This window comes from Manduca sexta, chromosome 10 (assembly GCF_014839805.1).
Source record: "Manduca sexta isolate Smith_Timp_Sample1 chromosome 10, JHU_Msex_v1.0, whole genome shotgun sequence".
NCBI lineage: Eukaryota > Metazoa > Arthropoda > Insecta > Lepidoptera > Sphingidae > Manduca > Manduca sexta.
This window is the reverse complement of record NC_051124.1, coordinates 7,204,739-7,226,358: the sequence shown is the minus strand read 5'-3', so window position 1 is coordinate 7,226,358 and position 21,620 is coordinate 7,204,739. Positions and strand designations below refer to the sequence as shown.

Here is a 21,620-nt window from a genome sequence, read left to right as displayed (position 1 = left end):
GTTAAGTAATTGTTGAGAAACTATGCTTTTATGAAACTGACGGTTGTACAACAATTTGAGCAACTATCTTTTATAGTTGTGTTTCTCAGCAACAAGTCGACACAGTCCGAGATGCTTAAGACATTATTACAGAAGTACCTATGCAACCATGATTTTTATAAAACATTTCGTTTATTTCAGATTATGTTTTTAACTAGTATCTTGTTTCAAAGTTTAAACGTTTTTTAATAGTTGGTTTTTAATTTTACATTTCATAATTTGTAAAGTAGTGGTATATATGTTGTTAATAAATGCGAAGCAAACTCGCACAAAACATCATAATCTGCCTTTTGCTCGATTTACTTCATAGTTAAAGTAATTTTATCCAGATGACTCTGTTTTGTTATCGCCACAATTGTAATTGTAATTGAGTCTATTATTCATATTTGCTTAGTTGAGTCCTCTTATAATAATGTGAATATTATCATAAGTCTTGTTTGTACGTTATATGTGTAAGCTAACTATAGCATCACCTGTGGTTGGATCAAATAAAATGATAAATAAATACGTTTCTACTTAGGCAATTTCGCCTCGAAATTGTTTATGAACATAAAAGTCCTTTCCTGTCAATGATTGTCAGTTAAGGATAGACAGTACATACTTGACCTGTCAAAACACATGACGTGTAAATATTACAGAAAAACCACTCCTATCATAAATAATAAATAAGGTTTTATTTTTGTAGCATTTTGTAGAAGTAAAATAAGAGGTTACCAGTTGTCCTAGTTTTCCAATTTGTTCTAGTTTGTAAGGCATCATCGAGACAATTGAGTTATTTTGGAAATTCCGACGAAAATAAGTTAATATAGGTTAGTGTTCTTTTATAATTACCAGCAAAAATTAATTAAATCTGGTATGGTTTCATCATAGAAGTAATAAGTCTATTGTGGCATAACTTTGTTCATCACAAAAATATTAGCCTGTGTCTTCCTTACAAGATCTTATTCTGGCAAACACATCTATCGGTGACTATCGAAATATTTGTCTTGTCAATCCGTCAAACGTTCCCAGTTTTACATGCTGTGTTCATATTGGGTTAGCTTATAGACTATAAGCCTCTCTACAGAGCTGCCACTGGGCCTGACATGGGTTCAAATCTCACACCCGAAACAACTCCTTAAGGTTATAGCTTAAGGTCCATTTTTCATACATTTTGTTTCACCTTTAATCTGGGTAACTAAACGAGTATTGACAAGTAAAGAATTTAAATTCACGTCTAGTTAGTGATTAGTTCTCGCAGTTGAAAGAAAAATGTAAAATAATTAATATGCATGGATATTTCGGCCATTAAAATTTAATACGACGAAATTTACGAAACAAATGACAAAATGTATGAAAAATGGACCTTAAGCTATAACCTTAATTCACATCCCTTTAACAAATCATAAATCAGAAACACCGACACAATTGACAACAGTTAATTTTTGCATCTAATATGTAATGAAAACTGACATCTATCCGCAGTATTAGGTATTATTATCATAAATCAGACACAATTTCTAATAACAATAAAAGCTTTCCTCAGCAACCCGTAATGGATAAAGACGAATTAACTACACGGAAATGTTTCCGCAAGATAAACTATATGAAGAAAGGACAGGCGAAAACAAAAGACAATTGCGAACTTATATGACCTTCGGCCTTAATTCACTACGTAGATATATGACACTTGTTTCCATTAATAATTGAGGAAACTGCGTAGTTTCCTAATGGTTATCCCTTATCTGTTTTTGGGGCAGTCTGTTATTGTCCCTTAGAAATAATTAAACGAACCCAGGGTTCTCACAAGGAATGGCTAAACTGGTAGCCAGTTAGAAAATGAAATTTGATACAACTTGAGTTAGGTTTAAAATGGAAAGACCTAGATTGATATGGATGTCGGTTATGAAAATAGACCTCGCAAAATTTAATCTGATGCCCCAGAAACGATGTCTGTGAAGATAATTAACAACTGGCCCTCAATTAGAAATCAGAAAAGATTAGAAGGAGAAGATCTTTATTCATTTCATTTTGAAAAGTAACGGAGTATTCTGATAAAAGAGATTTGTACGATAGTTATTAATCTGATGGTATGATTAATAAACTAAATTCTTGCATAAGAGTGAGTTTTATTATTTTCATGGTCGATGGTTATCCTCTTGATGCTACTATCTAGGTTATGATTCTTTAACGAATGTCAATGGCTGTTGCAATTTTGATTTCAGATTCAATGAATTTATGTAGTATCAATGTACTTAATATTTAATTTTGTAAGTTCACTAAGATTTTTATTTTTTTTTTTAATACCAAGAAATGAATTGTCCATTAAAATTTCATGTTCCTTAAACTTGCACAATTATTTCCTAAAACTAAACTAAATGTGATAGTAACACCTTCCAGGTGATAAGAACATCCCAACGGCCGCATCCAAAAAAAAGTCCTGAACCAGTGTAACGAAATAGCTAGTACAATCTCTGCCAACCCCTATGGACTATGGCATACAGCTGTAGCAATAAATAGGATACTGATCTATTAATTAGTATTCCGATATTTATTATACACATAGTTATAAATTATCAGCCAAATTAACAGCTAATAACAATTTAAGTGCAAATTTCAGCACAAAAACGTAACCTCGTTTCTATCTAGTCTCAAAAGGCGCAAAGCAATTCAGCAACCCTCAATTATTAGTTCATTCGTTTGTTACCCGTAACATTTGCAAGTCATGACGTAGTATCAGTCCTTTTTGGGTCGATCCAACACGCCTCAATTCGGAACCTGAATACGGGAATTCACAATTGTTATCTTTTGTTTCGTTATTGTAATGTAATGTTTATTGGATTTTGTATTTTATTTGTTTTCGGATGTTGATATTACTACGTATTTCGAATTTATAATACAATTAATATAAGCCTAGTATAAAAAAAACAATTGTTGAATACAGTCGTCATCGGATAACTGTTTTGCACCCCATTAGCCTAAATTTGGGATTAATATCAGAAACCTTTGTAGCTCTTCTTTATTTTATATGCGCTGGGTAAGTGCACCATTCTGGTTTCCTTATGTGACCTTTCTCCTTTAAAATATTATATGAAATAGTAATATTTACTCATGATGATCTAATTCCTTTTAACCAGATACTATAAGTGAAGACTTGCAATTGGCATTAAAGTACACCATTGTTACTTTTAATTGGTTAAAGATGTCGGTCATCCGTATAATAAAATAAATGAATAAATATAAATTTTAAAAGCTCGAGTGCGTAATTTGAGATCCAACCTGAGACCTATATTTCAGCAAACTAGCATTTCCATCAAGCTATGAGTAAGTACTTTCAAAGAGTAATTTTACGTAAAATATTTATAATAAAAATATTTTTAAATCATATTTTTTGACTCAAGATTTAATTCAAGATAGAATTATAGGTATGCCTAATTGTTATTTACTTTTACTAGATTTTATTTTAATTAATGTTTACAGTAATGTTTCACACAGTATAAAAAACTAATTAACTTCAACTGAATATAAAATAAAAAACGTAAAACGTTTTGTAGTAAAAAGTATTTCAGATATTTCCCTAGTTTATTTTATAACCATTAACTAAATAAAAATGTAATAATATTCCACAGTATTTAATTCTATAAATTATTTCAAAAATAAATGCATTCTTATAACTTAAATTACATAAAATTATATCGTAAACTTTTCGAGCACTAATAATGTTCTGTTATACTTAGGAAGTCACATTATATTTTTTTATCTAATCTATATTTTTACGACTATACCTAAATCATTCCTCAATCACTAACAAGGGAGCAGGGGACACCTATACCATGCAAACACAAAATCAACTACAATTCAAAAATACAAAAAGCTACAGGTGACAGACTTACCCTGAAACAAAGATTCGCACGTACACCTTATTTTGAAGGAATACTTTGTAACTTTCTAAACACACATAGACATGCTTCGCTACTTCAACTAATGCTTACATATAACACCGTGTGGTTATACTTCAAAATTCGTTCGCTTATCGCTCGGTGCGAAAGCGTATGAAGGTTGAAACTGGCGCCAAGGTACTGGTGGAAATTGCTACGGCGAAGTTGCCTCTACTCTACTGCGCATGTACACTTCATTTAATAAAGTTGCAGTACGTACAGATTTTGGCAACTTTGAATGTATGGAAAACTTTTTTTGGAGAGTGAACAGTTACTGGTGTTGGAGTTTCACATCCTAGATCATAATTTTAGGAGTCTAGCTGTAATAAAGGTTTGTTGGTTTATGAAATTATATTTTTGTTTTGATTGTTTTATTTTCTTAATATTTATTAACCGTCAATATCCACAATTTTTATACTAAAGTGTAAACAAGGGATAAAGTGTGTACCTGGAGATAAATTATCATTTACATCCTTTTTCTTTTTTCTTTCTTCTTTCCTGCCAGCCGGAGCTTGCTTCTTGGTTTACTTTGTACTCTCATCTATTTTATTACCAATATACAATGTCTATAATTATATTTAATGAGTGAAATAGTGGAATAATTATTATATAATTATAATTAAATATTCATATCCTAAGCGCAACTATTTTCGCCCACGCGATGAATAAAGCATTTTATTTTATTTATTTTTATTGGTACCTACCACAACTACATTCAGATAAAGAGCGAATTCAATATGAGTGTGTCTATGAGTTGAAATGATCATTTACCATCAAACATACACTTAATCTATCACAGTTTACTATAAAAAAAAAATACAAATAATGAAAGGGGAAGGGATATAATGGACCGATATTAATCTGAAAGTCCTTACTATACTTCGTTCATCCGTTTATTTTACCTTTGACAACTCGATTACTAATCAATTAGTATGTTACTAATGGATTACAGATTAAATTTTTATAGTAATCGACATAATTTATGCAGAGGTTGGGGTCAGTTTAACAAATTAATAAATTATATTATTTTTCCTCTACTTTTTTTAATTGTCTTGCTCAGGCTTTTAAATTGCTATATTTTACGTATTAATCTAAACCATTTATATAAACGTACTTATTTATTAATGGACATCATCAATAAATCGTAAAATACTTGTGTATGTGAAATTATAATATTTAATTACACTGCCACATTTTTGTTAAAAGGAAAAAAGAATGAATAATCTTCTTTAAACAATCTGTGAACCCAATAAATATCAGAGTTAAAGAGTAGGTCGCTTGTAGCAAAAATAAGTCAATAGAAAATTTTCTTGCCTCTAACACTACATTAATGCATTTTCAACTGGACCTTTATTTACATTCAAAATATTGGAATCCCGGGATATGGGACGGGTCTAACTTGGTAATGGGATTTGCAAAGTAAAGATGGTGGATGGTATAAGCATATGGAAATTGCAGACGAAGTAAAACAAATGGGAGCAGATTTTAGATGGACAATACAAACACACATTTTAGAAGGAACTTGATTCCTCCGGGAAGACTTTTTAAACAACCAATTTAAACAGCGTTTACATTGTTAATGCATCGTGGTTAATTCAGTTCAGAGTTTAATGCGTGGGTTAGAATATGAAACAGCTTCTACCGTGTATTTTATGATTGTTAAAGTTTGGTAAATAATGATAATTGTTATGAACGGCTATTTGCATTATGTTAAAGTTTATACTTCTGAGCCAATGGAAGTATGTATTTCCCTATGTTTAAATTTGCAAATTATTTTATATATAACGGAAAATAATAAAAAGAATATATATTTTGAGAAACAGCAAATTGGTTGAAAAATAAAGCTTATTTGAAACATTGTTACTAGCATTGTGGGGGTGTGGTGCGGTTATCGCGCTATCTTTTTCGCACGTGTGCAGCATTACGTTCGGTAATACACGGTGACGTAACAGTTTGCTATTACTGTAATTCGGCCGCTACCCTCTCCACTAAATTTCAACGTTATTATAACTTATTTATTATCGTCTGGATTTTGAAAATTATTACTGCGTTCCATTTTGATAAATGTATTTAAAAAAAAAACGTAGTCATCTTTACACACACAACTACGTTTACACGTAACGATACGGAATGATCGAATCTAGTGCGTTAACATTTCATTAACCATAGTACACCAATGAATTCATATTTAGCCAGCTAATATCCAGTTACTGCCGAGGTTTAATATCATGTAAAGTCAAGGAACGACTAGCTTAACATATCAACGTTTTCATTACAGCGACGGAGGTGAATATTCAGGATAAAGTGTGCTTTGCAAGTCTAAGTGTAGTCTTATATATTAGACATATTAATATCTGTACGTAATGTGAAGTTACACTCGCTATAGTGTTTCACAACGTACCTTGTTAAGTGACTAGAAATTTTTAGCTTTACTCCTTTTCACCTTTTAGGGTAGGTAGAAGTGTAACACGTGGTTGTTACATCTGCTGGCATGGGACCTAATATATGTGGCGATGGCGCCAGCTACATATATTAGGTCCCATGTGTGTGTGAGTGATTTACAAAATTCCAGATTCCAGTCTGATACTAAGTAGAAAAACCTAATATCATTGCTCGACTCGGGGATCGAAACCCAGGCCTCTGCCTGACAGTTGTACCGCATTACAACAATGTCATGAAGACAGTCCTACCAATATTCACTTTTAGTAAATAGTCCGTCTATTGATTCAGGACTCGTGTTGAATATTCGATAGTCGTTTTCGTCCCTTCCTTGTTTGCATTTCGTATGTGCTTTGACCGGTTTCCATATTTTATTATAATTTATTATAATTGTGTTATTTGAGCAAATTATATGTATGTGCATTATTCTTTTAAGTCAATAATAATCATTCACTAGACTTGTGGTTATATCATCAAAATTTATACTGCTTAAATGTTCCAGATTCAAAGAAAAATGAATTTTAAGTACTTTAATTTTTCTTTTTTATTATTGCTTTGAATGACGAGACGAGCTTGCCGTTCGCCCGATGGTAAGCGATACAACCGCCCATAAACAGTGGAAACACCATCTAACACCTCGAATTACAAAGTATTGTTTGATATTCCACTGCGCTCGCCACTCTGAGACATGAGATGTTAAGTCTAATTATGTCCAGTAGTTACACTGGCTACAATGTCCTTCAAAACGGAACACTACAATGACTACACACCGCTGCTTGGCGACAGAAATAGGCATTGCGGTGGTACCTACCCACGCGGACTCTTACATATGATAGACCTACCACTAGTCACCAATTTTCTGTACAGTATATTAAGACATAAATTTAGCTTATTTTATTTAGTACAGTTACAGTTAAATATATCAAATTGCAGCATAAGGAGATTAACTAGGTTCAATACTCCATATACAAGGTCATTTTGACATTGCTTTAATAAATTTAACCATGCGTGTCTTCACTTCTACTATCCTTGTGCTAAAAATCATCCACGAATAACGAATATTTTCACCAAAAATACCGGTTTTATTTTTATGATTTATTGCTAATATTATAGTTTAGTGCGAAGGCGTGTGCGTGAGTGTATTTCTGACAGTAAGTGTGATGTTGCCGCTGTGACGAATTGTCTTGAGCAGTAGTGGCATTAGTGCATGTAAAATTAAAATTACTTTTATTTAAATTTATTTTATTCGAAATTTACCCATCTTTTGTTTTACATGTACGATTCGAGTAAGTTACTGTAAACTGTTATTTTCAAGAAGATAAGTTTTAAGTTACATTTATTAACGCAATGTCAAAATGATTGAATATTTTAATAAGTTTTTATGCGTCATTTAATGCCTATGGTATATATGGTATGGTATACCATAAAATACAGATAAGGACGAAGATAACGTGGTCTCACGAAAAAAAACTAAAAAATCCTGGTCATTATTTATTTTATTTAAACGTCAAATATTTCACTTTCATTTCGATCATATTATTCTTTATAATAAAACTTTGTGTAAAAGGTATCTAAATAGAGAAATGTCTGTGTTGCCTAATTACGGATAATTGAGGAAACAGTAAAGTTTATCACTTTTGAGGGCGTCAGAAATAGCTTTACTATAATAGAGAAGTTAGATATTTTATGACACACTCGATAACAAAACTTCGTCCCAAGTTGCGAAGTCGACCAACGCCTTGTAAGAAGTTCCAACTCTTACTTACGATAATTATATTCGATTACAACTTTACGTTTAGATAAAGTAAATCTGATCTTATAAAAAACAAGAAATTAAAGGGTTTTATTTCCCGACTTTATGTACTCTATTACTCTTCATTTTACAACTTTTTTTAATATTTTTATATACCTTAAAACATCAATGCATATAAAAATCTCTTTCGGCCTCTACGGCTTTAACAAGGTTGTGCGGAATGGTGACGTCACCAAATGTTGCTCGGCGCAACATATATCTACTACCACATTATCAGGCTTATTGGCAACCATAGTCCTGTCTGGGATGATAGATGGATCCCAGTAGAGCATCCCACGATCATTTTCGAAAATTGGGCGTGCTGTTTTTATAATTATTAAATTTTAAAACTTAAAGATATTTAAGTTTCCCTGTGGTCTAGTTTCTGCACACATGCAATTTTATTTCAATGTTTTTTTAAATTAAATATTAAATACGGTATAACAAATATTCATAACATATAGTTCGACTGCTTCGGTGGCGTAGTTGTACTTTATGCGCGGTAGCGCAGCGCTCTGAAGTCGTGGGTTCGAATCCCGGGTAGGGCAAAATAACATATAGGTTTTACTGTTCGGTATCAGCCCTGAGCCTGGAATTTGTGCCCGATATGGCGATAGGCTCGCTCCCTATTACATCAACATACTTGGCGAAAAGTGGGTGGCCTGGTATATACCTCTTCGGGAATGAATGCGTGATGTTGTATGTGTGCGTGTATTTCATTTTATATATTAGCATAATGCACTCCTCTGCGGTCACTTATAAGTAAGCTACTGTCTTGTCTTATATTAAAAGTAAAAAATACAGCCATATGATGTTGCGTCGATAGCCTAGTTGGGTGTAGAACGGACTACTGAGACGAATACACGCAGGTTCAAAACCTAAGGGCACGTACCTCTGACTTTTCTAAAAATTATTTGTGTATTCTTTGTAAATTATCGCTTGCTTTAATGGTGAAGGAAAACACCGTGCGGAAACCTGCATACCTAAGAAGTTGCCAATAAGAATTTTGAAGGTGTGAAGTCTACCAATCCGCACTAGGCCAGCGTGGAGGACAAAGGCCTTATCCCTCTTAGTAGTAGAGGAGCCCATGCCCAGCAGTAGGACAGTATATATTACAGGTCTGAGGATGATGATGATATCATGTATCCATCGTCATTTATCATGTCATTTTCTTAATTTATTAAGTACACCATAATGTTTTAAAGTGTATACGTATAGCATAATACACTCCGCTGGATTAATAAGGTGCGCAAATAAATAAAACAAAATACGATAATATTTTCAGTACTAACAATACGAAGAACTTCGTTCATATCTTCATGCTTCAGTGGTTCCCTTCAGTATCCATTGCAATACTTGTTATTAATATCACGATCTCATTCCGCCCATCTAAAAAAGTAAATACAGCCTTGTTAATTAATTGGAGCAGTTTTCTTCTTATTATTAGTGATTCTACACAAAAGTTCTGATTAAAAATAATTCATGAAATGAAAATCAATATGTCTCGAATTGTACTATGAAGAGTTTATTAAATGTTTAAGAAAAATAATTGGTACCTTAACAAAATTAGAACGTAATCGTTATATTAATTACGAATAGTTTATTTTGCGAAATATGTTATATACTAAGCGTTGTTCGTGGCTTCAACCGAATGAAAAGCCTTTGCCACTATAAAAGACTCTAAAATGCTAGCATCATCTATTTAAACATATCAGATGAAAACATTACAGTATTTCAAGTGACAGAAAATTACCAGGATAAAAAGCAGCCCATGGGTTAATCCTGGACATGGACTACCTACGTACCCAATTTCATTTAAATCCATTCATGTAGTACATCGCACGAAACGATATTATTGATCTACAAACACACCTTTTCTCTTCCCAGGGGTAGGCATAGGCAGTTGTCTTCAAATTCTGATATAATGTGTCATAAATATTTAACACTACCCACAATTTTATACATTTTGAATTTACCCACACAAAACATGCTTTAATAGCTCAATAATGAATGAAATTGCAAAGCTTTACAACGCACATACCTATGAATTGTGAGTGTTCGTTTCGAAAGACAATGGCATTAATGCATGTCGATAACAGGCTCACTGGGACATGCCATTCTGCGTATCTCCGTAAATATGCGGTCTATGGTTACGATGCAACGTGTGATTGGATCACGGCGTATCCACTCCACTCGTGATTTAATAGTCTCTGGCATGTATTTGAAAATGGAAGTAAAATTATATACTCTGTGCCTATGGTTTATTTGAAAATGGAATTGAAATGAAAGTCGGAATGTTTAATGTAAGTTTTATTTACTTAGATCGACTTATAAGTAGGTAGTTATTTACAATAGTTAGTTCTTTTTATTGGTAAGGCAAAGTGCTAAGATTAAAGGCGATGGTAATTCTAATACAAAGTTAAGTTACAAGGACAACCTCGTCGCATTAATTAGACTGTTCCTTGTGTTAAAAAAAAAATGTAATTTATAGTAATTGTGTATAGGTACGTACTATAAAGATAAAACTTTGTATTTTTTTATAAGTTACCTCATGTTTGGGAATATATATTTTTAAGAAAATTATAATATACTTACATCGCTGTGATATTTGTACTTACATATTATTCATTCTGTCGATTACATGTGTGCTATTCAACTGAGTCAAAGACCTAAATTAGTTAACAATTAAGAAACACCCTAAGGGATATTAAAATAGAATTTACAAATGAATATTATCGTACAATGTACAGTCATCCACAGAAACAGCTGAACTAATTCAAAATATGTAAATGCTCCTACACCCCAACATTAATAGAAATATTTTTTTTTTTATCTAAATTAAAGCAAACTTTATCAAGTTTATGTAACTGAAAAAACAATTGTTGATAAACACAAGAGTTTAAAGGCCATTTGAAATTTTTATTTTTTTAGCTACTTTTGTGACTGACTGTATAAATTAAAATGATAAATTAATTTCTCATTTTAGTTATTAATTTCTCATCTTCAATTGGTACGTCAAGAATTTGCATAACAAGTTAAGATAATTTATTAAATTAATTGTAGGTAGGTATATAAAGGTAGCAACCCTAAGATCACTTATTGATGTATTCTCTCCATGGTAAGAGCGAACCTAAGGTTTTCACTCAGTATTGGCTCCTGCCTTTTTTAAGATAATGAAATTACTAGTAATCAAACCATACTTTTTCCATCCAAATATAAAGTTGTTATCGGTTTTATAAACAAATCGAAGTTGCCAATACATTCTTGTAGAGCCGACGTTAGGTGACTTTACCCTATATTCACCCACGCTGCTATAATTAGAAGAGTTATGATCTTAGCTCATGAAACGGCGTTTAGCAATGACTCCATATTTTATACAAACACATATGATGCCTAGCATCCGACATTTTTAATGTCCCTGGCTGTAATATTAGTCTTAGAATAAAACAAAATTCAAAGTAAAATCATGAATTATGTCAATTTGCAAATAAGAAAGAATATGAGTCTCGTAATTTTAAATCAAGTTTCATAAAATATAAACATTTGAGTATATTGAAAACATGAAATATTGTCAATTGCATTTGATCTTACTAACTAAATGACGTGGAGAGCTTGGAATTTTTGCCAGGCAAATGTCGAGGGTGTAAAAACATAGGCCCCCAATTCGCTTTAACTGTGACGATGTGCATCGTTAGATTGAGAACTGAACTAGTATTGCAAGGCTATTATTTACTACGGAGAAATAATAAGTAATAAAAAAAAATATTGCATTTTTATCTCTGTGTCGTGCGCTGTAGTTTATACCTTAAACTGATTTTGAAAACTGCAACACCAGAGTAATTAATAGTTCTTCTGCTTGTGAAAAGTGTATTAAATGTACTTGTAAAATGTTATACATAATTCAAATTCTGTCAATATTAACTCTACCTCCAGTTCGGAAAGCAGTTCTTACCAGAGAAGAGCGGGCAAGAAACTCTGGTGTTGCTCTTTTCAAATTCAGTTTTCAGGTATAAATTACAGTAAAATACAATTGTTTTTTTTTATTGTTGTTTAGAGCTCGCAAAATATCAATTCATTTATATGCTCGCAAAATAGGTTATAAATTAATTTTATATTTCCATACGAGTGCACAACCTTCTCAGACATCTGTCGACATACACAGATCACGCCACAACCGAATATACGGCAAATTATCATGCCCAGATAAACTCCTGTAACCTCGTTTGATTATACAACTTGAGATCGATGTTAATCTTATTACTCTGAATGGAGTAACAACATTAATGAACGTTTCGTATCGACTTAAGGTGGCTTCACTAAATTTATAATTGGCTAATGTGTTGTAGGTCTTATAGTTATTTAGTGGTGTCTTATAGTCTGATAAAGAATTTGAATCATAAATATAAACGACTTACCTATTTTATTCATACAATATCATTTATATTTTATTGTTAACAAGTCTTAATATGTGACGACCTGTTTATAAGTTATAATATAATATAACAATATCAGCTCTGTATTATATGCTATCCCATGCTAGGCATAGGCCTCCTCTAGCACTGAAAGGGAGTAGGAATTAGTTCACCACGCTGGCCTAGTGGAGATTGGTAGACTTCACTCACCCTCAAAATTCTTATTGAGAACTTCTCGGGTACGCAGGTTTCATCACGATATTTTCCTTCACTGAAAAAAAGCGATAATTCACAAATAATACATACATAATTTTAGAAAAGTGTGTGCCCTTGGGATTTGAACCTGCGGACATTCGGCTCGGCAGTATGTTCCGTACCCAACTTGGCTATCACCACTTATTTTATTTATTATTATTTAATATTTAAAAATACAGAATATACATTATATCTAACTTACGTCTTAAATAATTTATTAAGTTGAGAACAGTCAAAAATTTACTCAAGTTTCTGATAATAGAATTGCAATGATGTTTATAGTTTATATTTTCAGAAATTCCGTTAAGTTCAAGAAATATATTCTTAACGTGGATCTAGTTAATTAATTCAATATGAATTCTGACCGAACACGTATTTATAAATAATAGCATCTAAATAATTGTTATGAAAATCCAATGTGCGTGTATCACGGAAGAGTGGTGGATATTTATGGAACTGAAATTAAAATTATTTGAATTACAGATAACATTTCCAGTAAAGTAACGTTAGCAGATGCAACTTAAAATCTTACTATAATATGGGAATAAAACTATATACCAGATATTATAATTTTATTCCATTTTTGTAAAAAAAAATTACGTCTACTCATAAGATTTTTGTTGTTTTTGTAACATATCAAATATTTTTGGAATTTATTATTTTATTTTAACGAAAACTATAATGATATATTTGCATGCTTTTTAAAAGTGTTTTTTTAAAGCGCTGTTTGGATGAAATTTAGCACATAAAGAAACCATGTCTTGGGATAACAGAATATTAGCAATTTTTGTTCCTCTAATTAACGCCAGTGGGAAATATTCGATTTTCTTCACTTTGGTACGGGAAAGGCTATCCACGCGAGGAAAGGCGCAAGCAACACGACCTCAAAATATATAATATTAAATTATCTTTACGATTTTATTGAAATTGTTTGATAGCATTTGATAGCATCAAGCGTTAGGGCTTGAAAAATAGTGGAGCCGTTATCGAATTTTATCCGGAGAAAGGCAGTGCACACAAAATACGGTCTATCTAGATGGTCTCTAATAACGTCAGTCGACCAAGCCGTCAATATATATATAGTGAAAACACATTTTATGTAACAGATAATGCACATGTTATAACGATAAAAAAGCAACACGAATGCTATCTATACTTAGCCTAATCCATAATATTTTATGAAAATAGGTAGCGTGTTTTAGCCTTACACGAGGTGAGTCAATAAACCGGTTTCGTTTTCATAATACATTTTATTTTTTATGGGACCTTTCAAAATGTTTCACTTTCAATAATTTGGCGTATTTTGTGATATCTATTTAGTTTTCATTGGCTGAACGTAACGCCATCAATAAGTAAAATACAGGAATGATTTATTATTTATTTATTCGAACAGCCAAAAAAACATTCACCTTACATAGTTTGTTTTTTAACAATTCCGGAAGTAATTGCTGATTTTTAATTTAATTTTTATACGTAATGCATAAAACTGAAATCTTGCTTACTTAATTAAATTTTCTACGTGATGCATCTCATGAAATCTTATTTACTTATGATGATAAATAATTTGGTATTATTTATAATTATTTACATTCTAACGTATAAAATAAAATAACAAACAACAAATCGTAGTATGCTTTTGCAGTGCACCATAAAAAATAACAAAAACATGGATGGCTTATGAACCGGACTTTCTTCGATCACACTACCTTACTATAAAAAAATAAAACAGAGATAAACTTAAGAAAAAAAATATGATGATTATTACAATACACTTTACTATCGGCAGATAACTATTCTCAATTGTAATAAATAATAAAAAATTATCGATTAAATGGCATATTGCTCAGTGATATTTTATAAATAACTCATGATAGCAATGCTGTTTGTTTTGCATTTTATATTGAAGCGAATCATAGTTTAATGTCAATGTCTCTTTTATTTGTTCGATACTTTATTTATTTCATACCTACTGTGTTTCTGTAGACGGCAATCCAGATATAATTTTAATTGTGCCTACATCATCTTTAGTTAAAAAAATGCTTATAATTCATTACTAATAGTTATTGAAATAATAAAGATACAGTTTAGTAATGTGACGTACTCTCTAATCCTTCGACTATGTACAAAACAAAACTAACAAACACCCATCACGTCTTTATCCACAATGGGGTAGGTATAGTTGCAACTTTTTCACTAAGCGTGTCCTGTCCCTTCAACCATAATGTAAATAGAACTAATTGATCATCATCATTGTTACCATGATGTCATTCCAGGATGTTGTGAACAGAAAAAACAAAATATCAGCACGACCCGGGATTCGATCCCAAGACATCAGCAAATTTGTAAACAGTATATAAAGCAATTTAATCAAATCCGCATAACTCCACCGAGGCACTAAAAATTATTAATTTTACAAGTTTCGTTTTACTATTTCTTTATTAATCGCAGTACATTATCTTTACAAAGTAACAATTTATCTCGCTGTAGTCTTGAGAGGTACATTACAATGTTAGTTCTAATGACCTTTATAAAATTTATGACCTAGCGTTTATCGACCATGATAGTCACTAAAGTTCTCAGTATATTCATATACAATATAGTGGCACGTTTTCATCCCCGAAGGGTTAGAAAAAGGCGCAATTAATGCATATACGACGTGCAGAAGCATAATGCGTACATACATACGTACACATACATATATAGAATACTAGCTTTTGCTCGCGGCTTCGCCCGCGTCAAGGAGTTTTCCAGGATAAAGTCCCGCTAAAAAAGTATTCGATTTAAGTATATTTATTGCTCACTACTTTGGTCATATATATTAACCTTTTGTTAGATATATGCTGTCGCGGACTTTTATTTAGAACTATTTAAGACAAGCAATCCTTCGGTACGTCATCTTTGTCTAACTCCAATGGTTTAGGCAGCGTACCTACGCCAAGACAGCAATTTTTTTTCCTACTTACTTAATATTATGTATCATTATATTATGACTTCATTACACAAAATCATGATAAATTGTAGTATTTTATTGTATTCTGATGTATAACCAATATTACTGTAAAGTTTCATCCAAATCCGTTCAGTAGTTTCTTCGTGAAAGAGGAACAAACATACATACATACATATTATGTACATATGTATGTATGTATGTATGTTTGTCCAGCAATACAGTCGTACCGTAATACAAATAGTAAAGACAGTCACTGACTTTATAATATTATTAATATAGTAAAATATTCGTCAGTAATGTAATAACCTCAACTTATGTTAATCACAGAATTCGTAGTTACTACTCTGTACTCATTAAAGTTACAGAAGTTAAATGTTCGTGTTACGAAAATGCAAAGGGAAACTTTTCAGGTGGGTGTGAGTTTCTGAAGTTGCAATTTTCGCTATAAACTATTAATGTTAACATTTATTTTGTTTTATCGTTTACGAATAATTTATGTCGAGTGAGATTGTATTAATTATTTATTTATTTTAAAAGCTGTGTTAAACGTAGATCGTAATGTATTCCAAGAGTTGGGCCCAACAAGATAATTGTGAACTTTAATGATTCATACTGATGTATAAAAATATGAATCTTATATTGCGGATGTAATAATTTGATTATTATTCCTAATATCAATAACATATTTACAAAAAACAACAATAGCTATTTAATCTACCTTTAACTCTTACTGCCAAAATCATAAGATAATTTTTGTTATAAAAAAATTTAAAAAGCCTAATGTCTGTAAAGCGGCGATAGCCTAGTTGGGTGTGGAACGGATTGCCAAGACGAATGTCCGCAGGTTCAAATCCCAAGGGCACACACCTCTGACTTTTCTAAAAATCATGTGTGTATTCTTTGTGAATTTATCGTTCGCTTTAACGGTGAAGGAAAACATCGTGAGGAAACTTGCACATCTGAGAAGTTCTCTGTAAGCATTTCGAAGGTGTGTGAAGTCTACCAATCCGCACTAGGCCAGCGTGGTGGACTAAGGCCTAATCCCTCTCAGTAGTAGAGGAGGCCCGTGCTCAGCAGTGGGCAAGTATATAATACAGGGCTGATATTATTATAATGTCTGTAAATTAAATAATATATTCAAGGAAAACTAATATGGGAAGTCTTTACACCAGAACTCAAAACAACAGTTTATAGAATTCTGACTGTATCTGTATGTATGCTTACATACCTGGCATCATGCATAGACTATGGAAATATGTACAGAATTGGTTAAGGTTTTCACCGAAGTACAGGTTAAAATCCCGGCTCCATTTTATCCGGGGAAAATATAAAACGGTATTTATAACCGCAAAAAATGCGGATGGAACCGCGAGCAAACACATCATATATTATTAAAGAATTATTTAATTCGAATGGGTATGCGAGTCCAAGCCATTATGCGGGAAAAAATAAGCCATCTGTGAAAAAATGCCTTATTCTACAACCGTTATGGACGATAAAACGCTACGAATATAATTTCACACGACATTTGCTGTATTTTATGTCCGTGGACATGGTTGGCTAGCGCGACGATGACTGAATAAGGATGTATCTATTGTTCATAACCGGATGATATAGAAGTGAGTGTTGGTTATGTCAAAATAACGAGATTTATTATTTAAATAAGGCAACCAGGTCTCTGTATGGTACTTAACAGCACGGATTATACATAATAATAACTATTTTTGTGTAGAGTTAAAATGGATAGATGATGACTGTAAAGTTATTTAATTTATTTTATTTTATTTAGTTATACTCTATTGTACAAAACAAAAAATAAAACAGATAAGAGAAGAGAGACAAAAGATACAAGCACAAATGGCGATCTTATCGCTCTAGTCAATGTCTTCCAAACAACCATGAGATGGATATAAAAACGAGAAAGAAAAAGTTTCAACTATTCTGTCTCGTATATTTTTTGGAACCAGTCACATACTTTTAAATATACAATTATTCCATTCAAAATCCCACTTAGAGACAATAGTCAAAACTACTTAGCATCATGAAATATGTCGTACTCAATACAGGATTATTTTTAACTAACTTTATATTTTCCCACGATAAAAAGTAGTCTATAACCTTCCCACGGTCTTAAACTATCTCCATACCAAATTTCATAAAAATCCGTTCAGTAGATTTTGAGAAAATCGATAACATACAGACAGACCGAAAAGGGGACTATGTTTAATATGTATAGGTGTATATAAGCCTTATGTACACTATCACCTCAAAGATTAATACAGTCTGTTATGTGCGCGATGAAACCCTTTACAATTATATACAGCAGAACGTCTGTAAATCTGCGATGTGGTAAAATTGCCTCGAATAAATTCATCCAGAATTGCACTGTTTAATACAGTAAAATTAAGAGTATCATTAATTATCTCTAAGAGCTTTATTTATATGGGCGTACGGTACGTTTTTAAGGATTATTACCAGCTAAAGTTAATTAAGTAAACAAGGTAATTTAATCCCTCATAAAAGCCATTATTACCGACAGATTAACCTTTGTTTCAAACCGAATTCCACGCTCGGAAAGCCACGAGCAAGGATTAGTTGACAATATCTATACTGATTGATAGGTTTCTCGTATTTGAGGGGCCGTTGGGGTTAGTACCAAGACAAACTCTTTTTCTATCGCTAAAAGGCATGCGCTGTTGTGTTCCGGTTTAAAGGACATTGTAGCAAGCAATTACTGGCTATTATGAGACATTACATCTTGTCTCGGTTGACGAACACAGTGTACCACGCAATGCTTTATAATTAGCAACAATTCATTTTGCAAATAACCTTTACACCTTTAAAGATTATGTAATTTCATCACATGAAGCATATACAGAAAAAAACTTATGATCGTTTTTACCCTAGAAAGTCACTTTCCCTACGACCAAAGATTAGGGGAAATTAGGTTATTCACCAAAGTTAGTTCATTGCGTTTGTGGTAGGAAACAATGCAAGAGCCTAATTCTCATGAAGAACATATTTTCGCCTTATAGTTACAAGGCGTGCAGACGTATAAATTTCTATTATAAGCATAGCATGCTAACACCGCAAAAGGAAGTGCATTTTATATGTACAGTCAGCCGCAATTGTAGTTGAACCAATTCAAAATTTCAAATCGCCTTTTTTCGCTTTCGTGATTCCCTTTTTTCTTCATAAAATAAAATATAAGGGATTTTCTTTACTTCATGCAAAGAAAGGAATTGTTTCAATTAAGATTTACCTGTATAAGCTATTTTAAGTTTGGAATTTTATTAAGTATTATCGTGTCTGACTGTACATGCCAATGCATAATAAACATTATTGATCAATGTACTAAACATTTAATGTTTACGAAAAATTTCACAAATATCTATTAGGCTAATAATGATTTTTTAGAGCAGCATGAAAAAATTTTCAATATTGAAATACTCACAACATCCAAATTGATATTTTGCCGCAACAAAACATTTCCGCTTCACGCCGCCACAGCAAACTGTAAAAAAAAGCTATATAAATATTGGCGCGAATAAAATTGCGAAACGTCAAAATCAGGTATCCCCGATATTTCCTGTGTTTTTCCCTTGTATATTTCCACTGTCACGAGCATTCACGTCCGTTGGCGCTGTGGGACTAAGAATATTTACCAACAACCCATTTTCATTATGTCATCCATATTGTTTATATCTACAAATAATACTTTAACTTATTATAAGCTTTAAACATATTGGTATTTAGTTCTCGCAGTTGGTAATGTAAAAATAATTAATAATCATGGATATTTCTGCCTTTAAAATTTCGTCATATTAAATTTTAAAGGCCGAAATATCCATGATTATTAATTATTTTTACGTTTTTCTTCAACTGCGAGAACTAATCACTAACTAGACGTGAATTTAAATTCTTTACTTGCCAATACTTGTTTAGTTACCCAGATTAAAGCCGAAACAAAATGTATGAAAATGGACCTTGAGCTACCACCTTAAACAAAATCATCTGACAACGAAATTCGATGTTTAAAACCTATTTGACAACAGTTATCTTAATTTAATTTGTTTATAAACATAGTTACATTGTATTTAGTTTATGCCTAGGTGATTAATTGGTTGTTTTATAGCAATGTAGATGGCGCTATTTTATTTAATTACTCTGGCACCATCTCAGCTTCGTTCGCGGACTAGATTTTAATTACAGTCTGTTGCTATGTAGTTTATTTCCATTTAAAATGTCTTCGCAGTTTTGCGAGATTGGCTAGCAAATTATCTCTATATTTTCTCCTTTTTTGTATGTATATTATGTTTTAGATGACATATCGTGTGCTACAAATAGCATACAACCTAGCACTTATTTTTGCAATCATGTATGACATATTAATTTTAGTGGCTAAGGGTCGATATAACCCGACTCCTGCCGGCTCCTCCTTTCGTAACTTATGTAAAATATTAATATCAATGAAACGATTTGTAAACCGCATTTCCGCATATTAGTAGTACTTATATGTTGTTCCGGGTACCCTTTCTGAATATGTCACCCTTCGCTATAGTATGATAGTAATAGTCAAATACTGTATTATCTAAAGACTTTCTGATGGGTCTTCTCAATTACTAGTACATTATGGATATATTTTCGCTGTACCTTAAAGTACATTGTTTATATTTTTTGCCTACATAACTATTTTACGGAACGCGGTTATTTAGTCAATAGGTTATTAAAGTTTCCATGACAAATTGAGTCCCTAAAGGTTAATTGGGTTTCAAATTTCCAGTAACAATTTCACTCTCAAATACCGTCGAAAGTAAATTTAAGCGGTTAGCGGCGACAACTGCGAAATGAGTTTGAAATTTGTATTTAACTATGTATTCGTAAAACAAAAATGTAACGCTGTAGGGCAAGCCTGTGTTTTTTTTCTTTCCTAATGATTTACAAAAATATAATTTTATATTCACAATATTGTGTTGTGGTTCTCATTGGGTGTCAGAGGGGAACGTGGTTCTGCTATTTGATATGTAGCTCGCCCCCTGGGCAGGCCTGTGTTCAGCAGGGGACTTCATGTGAATGAGGATTAGGTATAAAGACAAAAAAAATTAGCAAAATAGTTTAGTTATTGGCTTTGTTTGGAACAAAAATATTTCAATAACATAGAGTATATTGCGAAATGCTAACTATAGTAGTTAAAGGGATAACTGTTGCAGTCAACAGCAGATATAAGTAGTGAGACGCCCTGGGCAGAAGATACTGAGTTTTAGGGACTAATCTACTTTTTGTAGATTCTTTAGTGGTCTGTCACTAGTACTGGGGACTGGTATTAGTAAAAATTAAATTACTTTTTAATTTACCTCCAAATAAGGAAGAGTATTTTTTTATATATTTAAGTGTTAATAATACAAAATACAAACACACGAATTGAGAGACAATTATATTGGTCTGAGTAATTAGTGGATTCTTCTGAGAAATGTAAACCGATATTAGTGAATCTTTTTTTATTTAGTAGGTTCTTAAAATGGTCCAATTATATAATAAGGTTTTTAATAACATCAATTTAACTAGTTCTAATTCATTGTCCTATATTTTTTTATTATTCCTCTTACGGTATAATAAAACTACTACTGGACAAGTCTTCCCTCATAATCAATTTAAAAATTCACGATCTTTTTTATTCACACCATCTAACTTTACAATATAGTATAATTGATTTATTTCATACATACTAATGAGTACACCGGCGCTATTTCTAACTAAATTAATGTACATTATCGAGCAATAACCAAGTTACGGAACAATTTCAACAGAGCACTGTG

General features: G+C 32.0%; 1 long non-coding RNA gene across 1 annotated transcript; it reads right to left on the bottom strand.

The window, feature by feature from the left end:
- Positions 1–7,876: 7,876 nt before the first annotated feature.
- On the bottom strand, positions 7,877–19,490 carry LOC119188923. Its single transcript, XR_005112171.1, has 2 exons — positions 19,259–19,490; positions 7,877–9,576 (listed from the first exon to the last, which is right to left on the bottom strand). It is a non-coding gene; the product is annotated as an uncharacterized LOC119188923 (long non-coding RNA).
- Positions 19,491–21,620: the final 2,130 nt, after the last annotated feature.